This window comes from Megachile rotundata, chromosome 6 (assembly GCF_050947335.1).
Source record: "Megachile rotundata isolate GNS110a chromosome 6, iyMegRotu1, whole genome shotgun sequence".
NCBI classification, from domain to species: Eukaryota; Metazoa; Arthropoda; class Insecta; order Hymenoptera; family Megachilidae; genus Megachile; species Megachile rotundata.
In genome coordinates this window covers 16,507,296-16,526,479 of record NC_134988.1, presented here as the reverse complement: position 1 = coordinate 16,526,479, position 19,184 = coordinate 16,507,296, and the positions used below count along the sequence as shown (strand labels likewise).

The 19,184-nt window shown below is 48.7% G+C and overlaps 1 long non-coding RNA gene across 1 annotated transcript; it reads left to right on the top strand.

The window, feature by feature from the left end:
- The first annotated feature begins 4,271 nt into the window (after positions 1–4,271).
- LOC143264601 (uncharacterized) lies at positions 4,272–18,699 on the top strand. Its single transcript, XR_013038402.1, has 2 exons — positions 4,272–4,440; positions 18,384–18,699. It is a non-coding gene; the product is annotated as an uncharacterized LOC143264601 (long non-coding RNA).
- Positions 18,700–19,184: the final 485 nt, after the last annotated feature.

Below are 19,184 nucleotides of genomic sequence, written 5' to 3'. Positions count from 1 at the left end.
GGGAGCGTACGGTAATTATTCGGTATCGACACCGTGGTTTCGTCTAATATATCGAACGCGGAGGCGAGCCGTGTATTACTTGCCGATCGTTTTCCCAACAATTACCTGCCTTCCAGCATGCAGTTCGATTCGTGTTGCGGAATTTTTATCGTCGAATGCACTTCCCGTCGATTACGATCAATTTCAACGACGTAGAAAACTTTTTGTTTAGACTCCACCTTTCGACTTTGGCACGAACCGGCAATCGAATCGTGGAAAGCGCCGAATCGAACAGCATTACGAGCAATATCGACGGTGATATTGAATGTTTCTGGTGGGCTCGAGGCACGGGTCTCTTTGCCCTTTGCGCGTCGATCTTTTATCCCCCTTTCCCCCTCGGTGGATGCGCCTTCACAGTCAGAGCTCCATTGTGGCATGTTCGATGAAGCAAATACACATCGGTTGCTCTTGGACCGGGTTGCCGCATCCGTACGCGCGTAAGCCTTCGATGCTTGCTCGCCTCGTGTCTACTGCGTGCACGCAATGCGAATTTGTCTGTGTGCAACGGCTGCTACACACCCCGTGGTGCGTGTATTTACATATCAAAGTGACGGTTTCTCGCACCCTACAGCAATCTTGCAGCGAACCGGCAGACCGGCGTCTCTGGAAAATCCTTCCGAATTCGCGGCTCGTCGTTATTGCTTCCAATATCCTGTAGAAACTTCGTCGACCGAATCGTCGTGTTCGGGGTTGCGATCTTTTGACGGAACTTATCGTAATCTCCCTCGAGGCACGTGGCTATTTAAGAGCGCTAATTAGACAGTGGATACCCTTCGTTCGAAAGCGGTATCTAAACTCGCTGGCGTCAAAACATAGGGAGACCCTTTGAGGGATCGAAAGTTTTCAATGAAAAGTTATCGGTGCTCGATCACTCGGCGATCAACGGAGTAGCGACGTATACGATGCTAAGCAGTCAATAACATCTATCACCGTCTGACGAATTTGTCAAAGGCGAGACGCGATGGAGCGATTAGCTCGGGGGTGCCGATTCATGGGTTCTCCCCATGGCTTACTATTCCAAAGTTCCCACGTCGGAAGGGCGCAGCGACACAATAAATAGGCCGTCTTCTTTGATTCACGAGCGAACTCGCTGTTAAAACTGACGTCCAATGTTTGCGGAGAGCGTGCACGCGATCTCGACGAGAGGAAATCGCTGCAACTTTTTAATTCGGCCGATTTTCGAACGAGATAAAAATCTTCGATCGTGGTTCGAATAGAAGGGGCGATGGCTACGAGTCTCTCCGATTACAGCTTATTAGGCGAACTTTTCTAACGTGGGTTTTCCGTTCCGTGCATTCAATCGAATGGAAGAAAGGAGGGTGTTGCGTTGCATCGGGCTAATTCAGAACGAGAGGGTGTTCGATTTCCGAGCAAAAAATCGGGTGCACCGATTCTGAACTGCAGCCAAATTAGTCGTATCGAGACAGGAAGACAGTGGGTATTTTTGGAAAGCATTTTTCTCGTCCCGATTCGGTGCACATTGAATCGTCCTTTTGGAAACGAGATCGTACGATAACGGGAGCAAATGGCTCTGCGTGTATCGCGTTAATTTCAACATCGTTAGTATCGACTTTAGAAGATCAACGCGTAGATTAAGTATAATTAGAGTTTTACGGCGGGAGCCGGGGTATCCAGATAGAACAAGCGATAGAAAATGGGGATCAGCTTAGGAACTGGCTAGAGATCGAGTTTTTTCCGTATCAAGAAGCAACGCTGCTACTCTCTGCGCTCGCGGCCAATTGGAATCATAAACCGCCATTCGCGGAAGCAGGTGCATTTGCGGGGACGACGAGAAACGCGTTTTCTGTTCTTTTATCGCTCGAAGAGATCTTTTCCCCAGATTATTTGCATCTAACGAGTGAGGGATCATAGTTTCGCAGATTGTTGAGCATTATGCACGAACAGAAAAATAAACGCTACGTTAACAACCCGTCTAAAGTTAATAACTCCCCTGCGCGACGCGAACCGCATTTACAGCAACGTGGTAAAAGTAGAACGGTTAAATGTTTGACCGATAAATTTCAAATTTACCCTTTCGTAACTAGTTCGTTGTCCGCTGAGAAATCTCGCCTCGTTGTTCAAATACGGGAAAATTAATGCGCGAAGAGGATCTGTTTTCCTTAGAAATTTTTTACACGTATCAGTTAGCTATCGTAGCAGCTCCGAATCACGGATGATCCTGACGACCTGCTGCTTCGGGGTCAAGGTAGGACTTCGCCAATGGGTTCCCCTCGATCGAATACAGAAAATCAGCGGAACGACTTAATAAGCCACGATTGCGGGACGATTGCTTCACCTCGCCGCTGTGTGACGATTTGCATACACGATTATAGACCGCGGAAGGCTGAACGGACGAGAGGGAAAAAGGTTGAATTCCTTGGGAGAGGCAGGTCGAGGCAAAATGCCAAAAATGTAGCTATATCCGCCTGCATAGGTACTGCGCTTTTACTCGCGACTCTGCGTACCGGTTACGCGGATATCGCGTACCAAATACGCGCCGTTACGCAGGCGTTCTTGCACAAAGAACGCGTTATCGAAAGTTGCCTCGACGATTTTTGGAAATCGCGAATACGGATCTCACGGCCGCAAATGTAACTACGTTGCGCAGCATGGAAGGGAACGGTAAACGTTCCAGCGGTTCGAGCGGATACGCGTATCACATGAATTAGAGTCAGAGAGGACGGCCTTTTATTAGATTCGCCAGTAGGATAATAACAGCTCGATAATTCAGTCGAGAGTAGGTATAATGACGATGTCGGAGGTTCGAGGGGTAATGAACGTGTCCGGAAAAGAACGGATCACAGTTGGTTGCGCTTCTGCGACAACACGCGAAGATGCCGTAACCCTGGATCCAAATTTTAGAGTCGCCTAAAGACGATGTAAAAGCGACAAATGATCGCAACTTTACCGTAACGAGCGAATGCGTTCCTGAATTCCTCGCAGTTGAGGGCGAAGTCGGAGGTCGATAATCAATTACGCTGAAACGTATACGGCGATTACGTTGTGCACCATTCTGGGCAAATTTCAATTACCGTGCAGAGTACGCGAACACGGAGGTTCTTTTGCTCGCGAAGGAATTATCCACTCCAGTTGGACGATTCCTTCCGAGCATCGTCGATAGGATCGCGATAAAGAGAAGCTCTTTTCGCGACTGTACGATCAGAGAAAGAAAAGCAATCGAGCCTTCGAAGTTATTACCGCTACAGATAATGGAATATTTATTTTCCTCGAGGGAATTTACAACCCTCAGCCTAAAGAGCAATTTATAAATGAACGACTCATCTAAAATCAGCGTGAATGTTGCGTTCGGAGATCGCGTGATAGAAAATAATTGTTCATAGTTGCATAACGAACGAATAATGTATGCAAGACAGGAAAACGAATCATCGACGGCGTTCTCGGATGCGTCAAATCGTATCCGGTCTCGTCCGAGGAGAAACGATTCCGCGTATCGGTCAAGTGTATCGTCTGTTCGATCGGCGTTTCGATGTGCGACGGCGTAGGTGGATAGACGGAGCTCTGTCACCCGAGGTAGGTTGCGGGCGAGGCGGCGACTTCAAAGAGTAGGAGAGAAGTGCACGCGGGTCCATCATAAGCTTTCGTGAGCCTTCGGTCTCGCCTTGGATCGAGACGTGACGCGAGCGAAGCGATTTATTTGCCATTGCAGCTCCTCATTTCATGCGACGTGCCGCAGACTCGACACGATTCTACGTTCTCCAACCTACCTAACAAAGGCGGCAACGTTTTTCATCCCTCCAACACGATCTCGATCGGCTATTTCGAAGTCGAATTTTGTTCGTGACGATTAAAGTTTCGGTCGTTTTTACGAAGAAAGAAGATTTCGTAAAGCTCGTCACGGTGTTGTGCCATCGAAAACAGTCTTCTTTGGAAGGTACCGCAGGTTCTTCGAGGTTGTCTGCCAATTCATCCGAAGCAGTCGTACTCTTCCAGGCTCTCCGCCTATCCACGCGACTCTCCGAGGCACCCACGAACACGAGCGAAGCCTGTAATTCGCGTGATGAGGCCGCCCGATCGCGACACTCGAGGACAAAAATGTCTGAGCGCGAATCAAGGTTGTAGGCTTGGCAAACGACCCAGTCTTCCCAACAAGAAACAACGTTGATAGATTTTCCTTCTCTCGTCATGCTTTTACTATCTCGATGCGTAGAACAGCGTGTTCAGTTTATTTTGCAATACATTTAACAAACATTCGTAGAGACAAATATGAAATTTTCAACAAGATTTTTTTCCTTCGATTTTGCGGTATTCTGCAGTATCTTCGGGGATGACCCGCGTCGCAGGTGCAGCTTTCGAGCGGTGCTGCCATCTCTCAGTTACGCATCCAAAGCGTGGTCACGATATTCGGCAAGAAGGGAGAAGAAATTGGCTCTTCTACTCGAGGTGGGTGCAATTGCTTTGGGAATGTTAATCGTTGGGACGACGAGCCAGCCGGTGGTCCACGAGACCAAAATTACGTTTTTGGTCCCGAAGGTACTCGAGTGCAACGCGCATTAAGGTCATCCCGATTCGAGAAAGTCCGTTAATGATTTCTTCTGTTTCTTGTTTCCTTCGTCCGTTCGTAAAGAACTTTAGCCGTTCCGTTCTTATTTGTTCGGTCCGCTTTTTCGAACAAATTTATTTTACTTGGACCCAAATCGTGAGCTAGTTACGGTGCAACGTATGAATCGTTTTATTTGCTCGACGATAAGATAGTTGGCGAGAAGTGGCCAGCGTTTTCACAGATTTGTTCGGTGCGTATCGGTCGGGCGCGTTAACGAGGATCGTTTCATCGACGATTAACCCTCACCCTGACTGACCCCTGGGCCAGTGTTTGCGGGCCTCTTTCGGAAATTGGTTCGCCGTTCTTGCCAATTTCCGTAGATTGCTGTTCGCTTCCCTCTCCGCTTTCGATCTTACCTCGTCCGTGGATTTTTCTTTTTTCCCATGGCCATCAGCGTTCGCCGTTGTTCGCTACCAATTGCGTAAATTTGCCGGCTAACTATTTATCTTTATGATCCACCGAGAACCCGACGTTTCTTTACACTCCTCTCCGGTTCGCACGGATTCGCGCTATTTGGAAATCTCATAGAATCATCTGGCATCGATATCGTCCTGGGGTTCATCCGGATGCTACTTATCGGCTCCTGGTTACAACTTCCTTCCGCTTTAAGGATCGTTCACGGTTGAAAAGCGCCGGAGTTTTCGACACGTGACCGATTTGTCAGAAACTTTCAACGATAACGTGTACTTGGCGACAATGGCAGAAACGTCGGAAGGTAGCTTTGGAAAAACAAGGGGTGGGGAGAGATCGAGAAGGGAAAGGGGACAAAACATAGATCGACACCCTAGTCGCGACCCCTACGGATGCATTAGCTTTATGGTCAAAAGGTATGCCGTGGTTGAGCCTGAAGCAAACAGGAAATAGCTCGGACGTTGCAGAGTTCGGGGTTGGTTCCGAATGTTCAGTTTATCGTCGGCCATTTTCTGGAGCGTCCACCTCGAGTACCCGGTTGCCACGGCCTTGGGCACTAGTGGCCACTTAGCCGCTCCCTAATGATGGAAACGAGTTCCCGAGGGTCGACCGTCTACGAGGGATTCTTCGACCCTTCGACTGCGGCAATCGTTACGTTTATCCTGACCAATGGATAGTTTCTACCGAATGGAAAGGGGTGAAGTTCATAAAAATGCGCCAAAGCTGAAGATTCGTTATTCGTCACTGTTCTAATCGATGTATTCGCTACGAATATAAACGTGTACTTCGGATACAACACCTTGATCCAGGGACCATATAGCGATCGAAGGAAAAGCACTTGGCTATCAGTGTTTTAAAGATCGTAAAAGAGACGATATTCGGCAAAGGGAAACACATGGCAGCAAACAGCCCTTCTGTTTAGTTACACCCAAAGCCGGAGGGATGCCCGAGACTCGAGTATCGGAACGAATGATATTTATCGACCGGGCAAATTTGAACTCCACTCAAATCCCAAGGGTGGTCCTCGCGTCTCTACCTCTCGATAAATAATATCCATGGACTCGGTCATAAAGTGAAAATAGTACCAGACGTTTATTCGTGAGGAAAACCATGGGGAAAAAACGTAAATGCGTCGCGATGACCCATGAATTTTTTTACGACCGTGAAAACGCTTTTTCCGTGGCGAAGTTGCTCGTCTCCGAGGCATCGTCCGGCAAAAGGTTACCCCAATTTTTATTTACGACCAGGGAATCTCGCGTTCTTGCTCGAGGACGATTCCGAAAAGCCGCAACGCGACCGAACTGCCGGTTAATCCCTTTGGTTTCCCATGAATCGGATCCCCGACGGTTCGTTCTGAATGAACCCGAAGGTGAGCTATTAGTGTCCTGCTTGGTCAGATGAATGAACGAACGGTCGCCCTTTTTCGATCCTTGCGAGTCGCACAGGTTGCACCCTGCTGGGAAAACCGTAGGCCCCGATTCCTGCAGGTTCCTATACGTGGCTCGCGATCTATCGACATCCGATACTAATTGCCCCGCTCTGTTCCCTAACAGTTTTTTACCTATCCTTTGAAAGTCGAGCACCTATGTACCTGCTACAATTTCAAACATCTTCGATTCATTAATTGCACTCGATTATAACACGAACGGGTTACCTCGTTAGAATCATACGCGTACGAAGTCTGTACGAGTGTAACTCATCGCCGCGCAAGAAACGCGATTACACGGAGGGGCTGAACCAAAGAGGTCCGTGTTAAACCGTTTGTAATGAATGTGTCATATCCGCAGTTCTCGTCGCGTGTACGAGTGCTAGATAATCATCCCGGATCGATAAAAAGCTTGCAAATCAACTCTTGGCAATGAATTCTGGATGATTACACGTCGTTTTTTCTGATGTATGTACAAACATCGTTGAGCGCTCCTTCGTAGAATTCATGAACACGAAATGGCTTTGCTACTTATTAAGTTGAAATGTTCTACTACCGCGACGTAATTATCGGTGACTCGTCGTTAACGACAGAAATGGTACCGGATGCAACGGTACACGTACAGTTTAAAAAACACACTGACATACATACCTGTCTGTGCGTCTGTCGTATAAGATTTCCTCAACGAAACTATCGTGCGTTTAACGAAGATTTTCGTTGAAACGACTTTTACGAACCGTGTATCTTACGAGGATTTTAACGATCGTTTCGCGAACAAAATAGTCGATAAAGTACGGCTACCTGAACCCCTACGCTGAAAGCTTGCATCGCCCAATGCATATTTCGACGTGGTTCGTACAAGGAAGTGGTTCGATGATTTATCGTCTATCGGATAAAGAAGTCAGGTGACAGAGGGCGAGAAAAACGAGTAACGGGAAAAAATACAGGCTCAGGCCAAAAGCTTATACTGCAGAGTCACTTCGAAAGAATCGCCGCATTCGTTTACTCTTGCTCCGCCTCGGAAGGTTAATTACATTCTGTCATCCACTTTCCCTCATAACGTCATCATTCGATCTTTTGGTTTCTTGGCGCTTTTTCATTCCGAAAGTTTCGACTTGATTTCGGAACGTTTCGACTTTGTAGACCTACGAATCGTCGCGTGCGAGCAACAGGAAAAAGGGTAGAACCGAGTCGTTAATAAGCTCGTCGTTCGCGCTTCCAGAAACAATTATTCGGGATGGCTGTTCGCGCATTCCGTGCTGTCCCTGATGTATATATATCGGACGAAGTGCGGATATGCCATAAATACTCGGGCGAAGCAGTATATCTCTTTCGCGTTGGTCCACGCCCCGAGCACATGCTGTCGGCGACACCTACGGCCCCTCTTCTCCTACAGGCATCTTCTTAAGCTTCTTCTTGGGCCTCGTCGAGGCCGTAAACCCCGTTCTCGGATCGCTAGAAATCCATCGTGTTCAGCGCGGAGCTTGTTGGACCACGAATTCCCGACGTTGTCGAGCCGTTTGACACCTGACCCCGACGCTTTGCGTTTCTTTGCCGACGCACCCGGACGTCAACTGGAACGAACCTTAAAACGAGTAACCTCGACCTCGATCGAGTTGCCGCTCTTTCGACCAATTTTAAAATCGTCGAACAATTTTTTACGTTTCGATTTATTATCGTGCCCTTCCGGTTTCGAGGTATCGCGAAACAGTATGATTCGTCATTTCTTCGATCCGCGTTGAATTCCTTAAAGGACCATAAAGAGCAGATGGACCAGAAACAAGGACGCGCTTCCTCCTGACAGTCTCGCGTCGCTCGCATAAAACAAACTCGGCGTCGACAGAAATCCGTTGGTTGGATCTGTGCGGGGCGTTACGGAGGACCAACTTTATCGCCCGCTGAACTCGTAACTCTTGCGAGCAGTTCTTCACGCGGTTGACGTTCTACCCTTTCAGACATTTTTACGTGATTTCGGAGACGCCCGATCGGTTATTTTCGGAAACGGCACATTGTTCCGAAGCTCCTTACCGATTGGGAACGAAACTTATTCGCGTCTCCGAAGCGATCGCGAACGTTCGGAAATACGACAGCGATATTGGTCATGATCCAACCACGTAATCTTCGCGAGACTATACCAAGATTTATAAAGCTTCGGTCTTTGCTACCGACGAAAAGAGGGGACAGTTTAACCGCGCGAAAAGGATCCGCTTTGTTTGCCTACTCGAAAGATTTCTCGACTCGTCGACGAATCGATCACTGAATCGTGGCTTCTTTCTTGCGAGGACGAACAAACGACACGCAGGTTTTCCAAACGCTCCGAAGCATCGTATACCCGTACCATTTGTCATCGTGTCGTATTATGGTCGCGCCTCTGTGCCATGAAAATACCGCGACCAGAAATTTCTTTCCTCCTCGAAGGGAGAACGATCCACATCGAACATTGTTACCGGGTTTCGCACCGATCCAGTTTGATTTATGCATTCCGGCTCGGGATAGAGAAAACCCGAGTCGGGCCAGCCGACAATGCAGCCCGAGAAAGAAACCACGGAAACGTCATCCTCTATTTTGGGGTACCGAGTTAGGAACCCCTGTGCCCGAGGGCAGCGCAATGAAAGGACGAGGTTAGGGGCATCCAACGCGCCTCGAGCTCGAGCATCTGCCAATATTTGTCATCTATTATCGGCATCGCCTTGTAAACAGCAGTTTATGATTCGCTTGTTATACCGCGGGTAGCACGTGCAGCTACGCGTCTTCTCGTACTCGGACATGTCGATTAATTGCACCTAAAAACGATCGGCTGACTGCGTTTCGGCGTATACTTGCGTATCGTTCGAGGACTAACGCGGAACGATCGCTACCAGACAAATTATGCGTTTATACGTACGCGTCCTGTAGTATATCTTCTCGCGTTTAGTACCAAGAAATTTAACGACCGCGCGACGAGATACATCTTTGGATCGTAACCGTACTTGACGACCATCTGTCCACGAACATTAATCGCGACGTGACTGGACCGAACTGTTTACGATCGCTTCGCGTCGATTATTAAATACATGGATCCGATTACCGTTTACAACCATGAAACGCTACTCGATTTCACGATACGCGTGATCGGTAACCGGAAAGGAGTCCACCGCGAACGAGAATAGCCACGATCGCATGCGTACGACTCTCTCTCTCTCTTCATTGACCGGTCGCTATTATTCCTTCAGGCATATGTGGGACAGCTATTCAAAAGAAAACGTTTCCGAAGACATCGACTGCTCCACGAACGTGTTTCTCCATCTGTTGCCATTACGCCACTCGCGTTACCCTCCAAGAACTACAGTTACCTTATTGTTGGCCGCCGGAGTGTCGAACAAAAACCCTTCTCCGCGCGATATACGAGCGAGGAAGGAGCTAGAGGATGGGAATTTCTCTGTTCGAGGCAATAACCGTACACGCGTATTGCGACAATACATACCGCTGACACGCGATATCGAGAAGTATATTGTTCCCGTGAAATTGTTTTCAACTCTTTCCGAGACCATCTGTTCCTCGTTCGAGATTTCTTTTCCTTTTTTCCTAAGATTGCTCGACAAGCGGGACCAACGGTTGGCCGTCGGTCTCTCGACCGATACACTTTCCAACGCGTTGTTTACGCACGAATGGAATGAGATATATTGGGTACCACCCTAACCCACCTGGGGGCGGCATCGCCTCCGCCCCGGCCGCCCCCAGACGTATTTGGGTCGCGCGAGTAATGCACGTTGTCGCAGGGTACCGAATTATACAGACGGACAAGACATTGCTATATGTATATCGTGATCTCGTACTTCCGCATGACTCTGTCCCTTTTCGTTTCCCCAAAACGGACAATGCGAAACGATCCTCCGGGGAATCGGGTAAAATGAGAATCGAAATAGAGGGCTAGGAACGGTGTGATAGATATCAATTCAGGACACCATTATTTTTTCTTGGTCTTCCGCGTATTCGTTATACATCTCGAACGATCTCATAGACCATAATAGTCGACTCGTATTATGTCTTCTCCGACGGTTCTCGCACGATCCGGTATGTCATACGCGTTGGATGCGTGATCGCACTCGCATCGAAGCCGTGCCTGGAGAATAGTAGTTGGCGAACGCGCGCTTATAGCTGGTAGGTGTACGCTCACACGCGTTCACGGGACAGACGCGCATGAATGCACGCGTGCGCGCGTACGTGGAATGCGTGTGTACCCTCACGGGTACGTCCACGAAGACCTCTTACACGGGCACGGGGTTCAGAGGCGTGGTGGGTTCACTCCCAGGTGCGCCTCATCCTGGGACGTACAATACCACGTAGGAAACGACACCATCGGACACGCCCCGATCTGTGTGCCCTAATATTCACTCGTGTCGCGCCCCGTGTCGCACCCGGGGACGTCTGGCAGATGCATCGACGTGTCTGTCTTTGCGAACCTCGTACGCGTAAACTACCGGCGAATAAATGATTCTCTGAATCGGATCCATTCGTTGACGGGACTCGGGAGAAGTCGTCGAGTTTCTGGGACGCGATTGTAATTATCGATGGTCGACGGTTCGCGAGTTGGCAAACCGCGCGAACGGGAAACAGATGCGACGAGCGTTGCGGTTGACGCGAACACGACGCTCCGCGATCACACGAGAGATGCACGCGCCCCACAAACGAGCGTTGAAAGCTCGACCGTGGAATACCACCGCTCGATAGCAGCATCCGGGTAGAAAAGAGTCGATGAAACGAAAAGAATAAAGGACGCGAAGAAACTGGCCACGACGAGAGTCGACCGAACGTATACGCGACCGCAGACCACGTGGTATCAGACTGCATCCTGTATTTAGTCGCATCTGACCCAGTTCTAGTGGTCCGATTCTCTGTTCGAAAAAGCAGAAAGGAACATGGATAATCACCGACCTACATTACGTTTCCTCGCTCGATTTCGCCTTATTTTCACGAGGAGTTTCTTTTACCTTCGAGATTCGGGTAATCGCTCCGACTCGCGCATTGTTCGCGATTCCGCCGAAAGGACGGATCCGAAGCAAAATAGGATCGACGCATCGCGTCGTTGACAATAGTATTATAATTGCGCGGTTCTTTGTCGTTGTACCGCAGAAATTTCTTCGTGCCCGCCTCTCTTCTGTTCTCGAACTCGAACAACTTTGTAGACTCGCCAAACTTTTTCGCCTCGCTCACGAGTCGAATAAATTCAACGAAAGTTCCAACGACGACTCGGTTGAAAAATTTGCTGGAAATCCGAATCTGGAATAAAATGTTTTCTTTTCTTTTCGACTATCCAACCGTAGAACTGTCAGAAGTATCCGTTGCGAAAATGCTTTCCAAGGGACGTTACAACCGGGAAAACAAAGAGGTTCGTATTTTCCCGCGGTAGGTCTGTGGCGATGTATCCGTTGTTAGGAGCGCGCAATCAACGCGTGGAAGCGGGCAAGCGAATCGTTCACGACATCCGAAGCATTGTAGCGCAACGTGTCATTCCGGTAATACGGCGCAAGGTACGAGCGTAACAATACCGCGCATATAGACGTTTAATTATCATAGAGTAATGCGTCTAATGACATACATTAGTCCGCGAGTCGCCATATGGGGACCCTTTTGTTCGCCACTATATACGGCATATAATAATAGTCGCTCACGGAAAGAGTTGTGCACGCGCATGCGTGGCGAGGAGACCAGCCTCCTCTTCTCTTTGCAGTTCCTTTCTGTCGTTCCTCTTTCCTTCCACCGTTTTCATAGTTTTCTCCCTTTTTCCTGCCTGTTCGCGGCTGCTCCCTCTTACTCCCTCCTGTTCCCTCCGTGCCTCTCTAACTCGCTCCACGCTAGTCCTTATGCCGCCGTGAATCATTCCGCGTGCGACTGCGTGCTACTGATTACCGTAATCAGTTCGTTCCTGTTCCGGTATATCGGCCACTAATTATAATCATCGATTCGTCCGACGTCACTTCCTCGTTTTCGAGCTGACCAGAATACCCGGCTCCCGTCGTTTCCTCGATTCGCGAAGGTTTGTCGTTCTTTGTCCGTGGTCGAAGTCCGGTGTATCGAACAGCCTACTCGCACGCACCGGCACGATCAACCGACTTTCAAACTGTCTCGCCGATGCGCTCGGTGCACCGACGATGCACCCTCTCGATCGAATCATCGCGACACGCGGAACGAAAAACGAGCAAGAAAGTGGCATGCGCGCTCCCTTCGTGCACCTCGAGTGGCTTGTCCCAGGTTAGCTATGCACTTCGAGAGCATCGACGAATAAAGAGCTGAAAAGAAATCGGGCTAAAGTCGTTATAGACTTTTCGCTCGAAGGTATAGACGTCGCTTCCAGATGTTTTGTAACGCGAGCAAACAGAATACGGCTACTTTTGCGACCACACGAGTGGTCTCCTCCGGTGCTCTCGAAAGTCTACCCGGTGGGTCCTGCCGAGATAAAGGGACTCGACGTAAAAGCCCAAACAAATCCATTGCGTCGATTCTTCGTGCAACCGAAACGTCCCGTCGAAGACTACCGGTAATAATTCTTCCCTCTCCTTTCTGCCTCTCAAAGCCACCTCTTTATCGAGCTTTGTCCCTATGCTGCTGCGACGACCTCGATAAACGTAGCGTATGCACGCGTTTCTGCGACGTCCAACACGATGGATCTTGAAGGATCGATATAATGACAGGGTGGGAAATCGAAAGCAAATACACGTTACAGAAGTTCGTAAGAAAATTATTAGGATTTGTCGCGATGCCAGGGAAGCACAAGGACAATCGTTTTCGGAAGACCGTGATTAAGTTTTCTATTCGCGAGCGTCGCTGTCAAATCAGGCTTTTCCATTGCGAAACGAGGGAACGATTCGCGAGTAACGATTACGCGAGATATAGGCAAGGCCGGATATTGTATAATGTCGGACGTAAAAGTCTGACTGCCACTTACATGGCTACCCTTGCCCGCCTCTGCAAACAAACAGACACTGTTTCCACGTTGAAATTGCGCGCTGCAACGCAGGGAAAATCAAAGCACATTTTCCACGAAACTAGAAAGTACGCGCGCCTTCTTCAAATTACAGTCATTATTCGGCTGTAACTATTCGCCATTCAATTTACCGATTCGTTTTGTCGAAACTTTTGCGAAAGCTTTACGTTGCGAGTCGACGTAGGCACGCCACCGACGGCTACCGATTATTCGATCGTATTTATTTACAACGTTATCAGAAATTTATTAAATCGATCATCGCTTTTGTATCGTATTATCGATAGCATGGGGCATCGGCGTTAGCCTATACATAATTCAATCCGGGACGAAAGTTGAAGGAACGTTTTCGGTAGCGTTACCTGTCGCATCGGATCCGTTTGTGCCCGAGATGACGCGATCTGACGTGGTCAGCGAGTTGCGAAATGCGCGGTCACGCGCGTTAATCGCGATGAAAATACAAACAAAAGCGGCAGGTGGCGAAGTACAAAGAAAGAAAACTGCTTTTAATTGCTGAACAATGAGCCCGCTGCGTGCCACACCTTCACGCATTGTCTCGCGCGTTTTAGTTGATTACTTACGCCGACTGATCACGGTGAATGTCGGTGACACGGCCAATGGTACTGCTCGACAATTAGCGGCCCGTGCTACCGGCAAATTGTTCTTACCGGGAAGAGTTCTTCTCTGCGAGTATCGGGCAGGTTCTTCCGCTAGGCAACTCGAAATACATTTTTATACGACACGGGACAAAAAGCTATTCGAGCTAAGTTCTTTTCGAATTGAAACACCGGTTAACAATACGTGTCTTGTCTATAAGCGAGAATTAGAAAATGAATCGACACCTCGGTACAATCGCAGCTTGTTTCGGTTGTTGGTACGGCGGCAGTAAAATACGTTCCACGCACGAGTGCGCTCATTGATTTCTAATTAACGGTTAGATGGAAGAACAATCGCGATATAATTTCTCCGTGTCCGGTAGAATAAAAGCGGCGCGACAATACAAATTCCCCGGGGTCTCTCTCGGTGTGTCTCGCCGGAGAAGCATGACAGGGGGGCGTACTCCGTTTCAGAAATTCGTCTTTGGGCCCGGTCTCTCCGGTCTTTCTCTTTCACGTGAAAAATGCCAGATGTTTCGCATGTGGCCGACGTAACGTGCAATGCCGTTGTTCCGCCTCTGTCACGGCAATGCCTTATTCATGCGTGGCCGCGAATTCAGATCGAGTCGAAGCCTCGGGGCTGTCGAACCGCGAACGAATCACGCATACGATATCCTTTTTTCTTCCGGTATCGCAAAATTACTCTCTTCGAGCAGTGGGTTCCACTCGACGATTTGACGAATTCGTGAATAACCAAACGGAAAGAGTATATCTCGATCGATGAGTAACCGTGAAAACTGCGAACGAACGATGCCGACTCGATCCTCCCCCCTGTTCAACGCAGTCGACGTTTTTTACACGATTTCCTATTCCAAACTCCCACTCTGTTCGACCTTTCGTTTCTTATCCGAGCCATCTTCGTGGCGCGGAACTTACGTACGTTCGCTCGTGTACCGGCGATGCCTCATTATACAGGACTCGTATATCGGAATCGATCACCGTTCCGGTGGGCGTACGTTCGACGAAGGAGGTCCTTCAGGTTGACGCTCGTCGACCTGGCAACGTATAACGCCGCGTCGGATTTATTCAATAACGACGATCGTTAAGCTCTCTCGTAGAGGGGGGCGGGTCGTGGCCCTTCCGATATTCGACGCCAGACACGTGCTCCAGCCTAACGTGTGCTTTCAACGCCAACTCTTGGCATAGCCTTATTAACGATGGATCGTCTTCCGATATCCTTCGGATCAGCCTTCCGCTCTTTGTTTTTCCTCGTTAAAACGTCGTTGATCAATTTTTAATTGACAGAGACCTGGCAGCCAGTCGCGTCGACTTATAACCACGTTTTCGGACATTTCAATCGCACCTAATCCACGGCGATCTTAGATCCGACCGATATTCGGTGATTCGTGGAAAGTCGAGTTTTCCGTGATACGAAATGGCGGAATGGTGCAGCTCGATGCCGTTCTACGCGAATAGTCAAAGACGTTCGCGATGTCGTCGCGAAGTTGGCACATCCGTTCGTGGTCGGTGTTTTTTTGGCGCGGTGCCGTAACACGGGAGAACAGGCACTCGCTCGTAGCGAGATAAAAATACGGTCGAAAGGGTATTAGTCATGTTGCGATGGCCCGTGAGGTTCGGAGAGAAGCGTGCCCTGTATCCGTCCACTTCTCTCTCTGTTTTTCATGCGGGCCAACTCGTGTACGTGTGTTAACTAGATCGCCAGGAAGCGGAGCCGCTAAATCACGCGGGTTAGGGACAAACCCAGAACGCTGAACGGACCAACGCTCGAACCAATTCACGCACACCGATCTGGACCAGGCGCGAACTGCCAACGAGTTCCTCTCTCCTTCTCTCTCCCGTTTCTTTTTCTCTTCTTCTGGCTCGTTTCTCTTTCTCTCTGTCAGCTCGTGTGTGTATATTCTGCCGCCGCTTCGGGCGCAGACGTATCAATTAACTCCGGAACTCGACAGCCATCTCGACTAATTTCCATCCATTCTCGACATACCTACTCGATGTGCCATGAAATTATCGGTCGATAGCTACTGTGCCATTCTTTTCAGACTCGAGAAACCTTTTACAGCACTCTTCTTCTGTTCGATCGCTGACAGCGAGAACAGTTTTTACGACTCTATCGTCGCGATAACACTGTCGCTGAAATTACCGTGTTCTTCGTATCCGAATGGCCAGAAGGGTAATTGATTATATTCTATATCGACACTGAATCAGCTGCGCGAACAGATCCTGTTCGTCGAAGATGGTAGAGTCCATTTAGAAACTTTTTCGATGCCTCGGCGCGCAAGCAGAAGTCGACAGCGTGCAAAGATAAATGGTTCTCGATCGGGATCGAGTCGGGACCGTTTCGCGTTTTCACGTACGAAGTGTTAATCGACTTTCCGTGAAAACATCATTTATCAGATTTTTAACCGACCCGGTTCCAGCCAGTCGGCTTCGTTCGACGTCGAGAATGGTTTATGAGTGGCGAGTCGACCATGCGAGTCAACCGGAAGTCGCGCGGTGCCTTTTGTTCCTCCGCTCCTTCTTACCGCGTACATCGTTCCAACCTTCGTTTATCGCATTTACATTCTTCGTTCCTCGAGTCCTCGCCTACTCACTCTCGTCAGATTATTGAATTAGATACGAAGGAATTGAATTGATTTCTGACAGTCATCCCACGATCCGTCACGCTTGCAGGTATAAACGTGTTGGCGATGCAGAGCATAGACAGTGTTTCTGGATAAAAGGGCAGTACCTTTCGTGGCTCGCGTTGTAGTTTTTCGCGTTGTCCCAGTTTTCGTAAAATTCACGCGAGAGGAGAAACGTCGACGCGTTCGCTCTGCCCTAAATGTAGCTCGTTTTTCAACGGGAACAGCGGACCGTCTCCTCTTGCAATTTGTTCGAAGGTCGAAAAATAATTTGGCGACGCGAACGGGTTAACGAGTCTCGCGGGAGAACGAGCGATCGATCAAAGATGAATAGACGCGGCTCGGAACCGAATAATTTGATCATGAATCGGCAGCGGCTGGTAATTAGTTTCGGTGACCCGTTTCAATTAGGGTAAGCTCCCGTAACGAAGTTATTGTCGGACCGTGTTGATTCACTGATCGGGTACGAGGAATATTGCGGCGTCACCGGCTCCCTCCGCGAGTGTCGTATGGACCAACCAGATACTTTAATGACCTTTAACGACGAGTAATTAGTTGGAATCGGACGAGTAATGCTATCGGGTTTGTGTTACAGATTCGACCAACGTAGTTAAACTTCTATTCTTGTTTTACTTCGTCTAATGGACGTACACCTTTAACTCGATTTCAAATTATTTACTCGAGGTTCGTTAGAAGCGTTTAAAAATGACTGTTATCGCTCGAGACACCTACTCTGAAGCATACCTAATTTGTCGATAATTTACGCAACAGACGGCTAACTTTTCAAAGGTAGTCCACTCGAGAACTCGAAGTTAAAACTACGTTCTAATCTGTCCGCCTGTCATGCTCGAGAACAGGACGAGGCCCTTCTCCGTGTAGCGGCACTTTGGTAACAAGACTCGTATGCCTTTTGGTACCAGCACGTGTGTGCTTTTCTGATTCGTGTGCGGGCGTGTGTGTTTCTCTCGAAGCTTGTATCAGCTCACGCATGTGTCCCGTACCCTACGACTTCGTTAACCACATGCTCTCGGTTTCGTTAGCGTTCTTCCTTATCGAGTACGTCGTTGAATCGTAGATCACGATCGTATCGAAGTCTAATCTGTTCGCTCGTTACGCGCCATCGAGATTGCCCTCAGGATTTCCGGCATGCCATAAATTCGCGGACACTCGCGCGATAGAGTCGATATTAAACCGTTCCTAGAACTTGTTAATTGAATTTTAAAAAAGAAGCAAACGTGTTATGTTCTCAGTGTTTTTCTTGGTCGTTTGTTTGGTTAACGAAGCCGACCGGTTGATTCGACGTTATTTTTGGATATATTTAATTATAACACCTCGGGGAACGAGTTGCTTCTTCGCCTACAAAAGGAAGAGGAAAGGGAGAGCCAGGTTAGCTTTTGTAAATCCGACACCGTGGCGGTCTCGAAGCAGGTCGAGTCGTTAGTTTCATGAGGTTTGTTAACGGGCCTCCGAGGGCCGACAAGGATACTTACCGCGTGGCTTTCGAGCTTTTGTCCAGATTCTGTGCTCGTTGTCGCCGGCGATGAGAACGGTGTGGGATTTCAAAGTGTTCCAAAGTACTTCGTTCTCTCTTGGACCTCTTCCACGCTCGTTCGATAACGCGTGTCTAAAGGGCGTTAGGATTTTTTGGTTAAAACCGAGAAGGAAATTGATGGATGTTTTAGAATCATTACTCGTTACAAAAGACTCTTTATTAAACTTTTCCTTTATTTTTTCTCTTCTGTTTCAGATGCTTTTCAGAATATCAAGCAGACGCGCGGTTACCAAGCAACGAGCAGTTCGGCGTTTCCTGTGACAGAAAGAAGAATCTTATTACCGAAGGGAGGAGATCGAAGAACTACCGTTCTGTGTACATCGCTGTAAAAAATTGAAATAAATTTTTCCACCTACCTCTCCTTAGGATGTTTTCGAAGCGTGCAAGATACGTTGCGCTGATTGGAAACCGATGATGTCTGTAAACTACGTTAATGTGGTGAAGGAACCCCTAATGTAATGGTATGGAGTAGCAAAGTGCTTGGAAATAGAGGCGAAAGAAACGGATGGAAGCGTACAGGACGGAAGGAGGATGACAAATAAATGGCAATCGTATCCGAACGGAGGAGGAGAAATAGTTGTCGGGTTGGAAGCGTGCGGTGACGGTCGTAAGGCGCGATGATCCCTGGGTAGAGAGGGAAAGAGCAGTGACTGGTACCAAGGGGATCGCAAATTGAATAACAAACGTTCACCCTCGTTGGTTAAATCACCGAAAAAGCCGTCCCCTGAGCTTGTACGGTGCTCGACATTAACCGCACCCCCCGCGGATCGTTGCGTCGCAATGCTTCAGACCCTCCACCGACTGCTTTGCATAACGATCTTATTTCGTAATCTCTGCCATATTGATCCGATTTAGAGAGCGTACCGCTCGCGAGCGGGGATCGCGTTTATGGCTCGGTTACGGTCTGCCGTTGTCAGATCGCTCAATTTTCTCCTCGCGTTGGCCGTTGTCGACGTAATTGTCGAGCTCCGAATGGAAGAATAGCAGACAGAATCG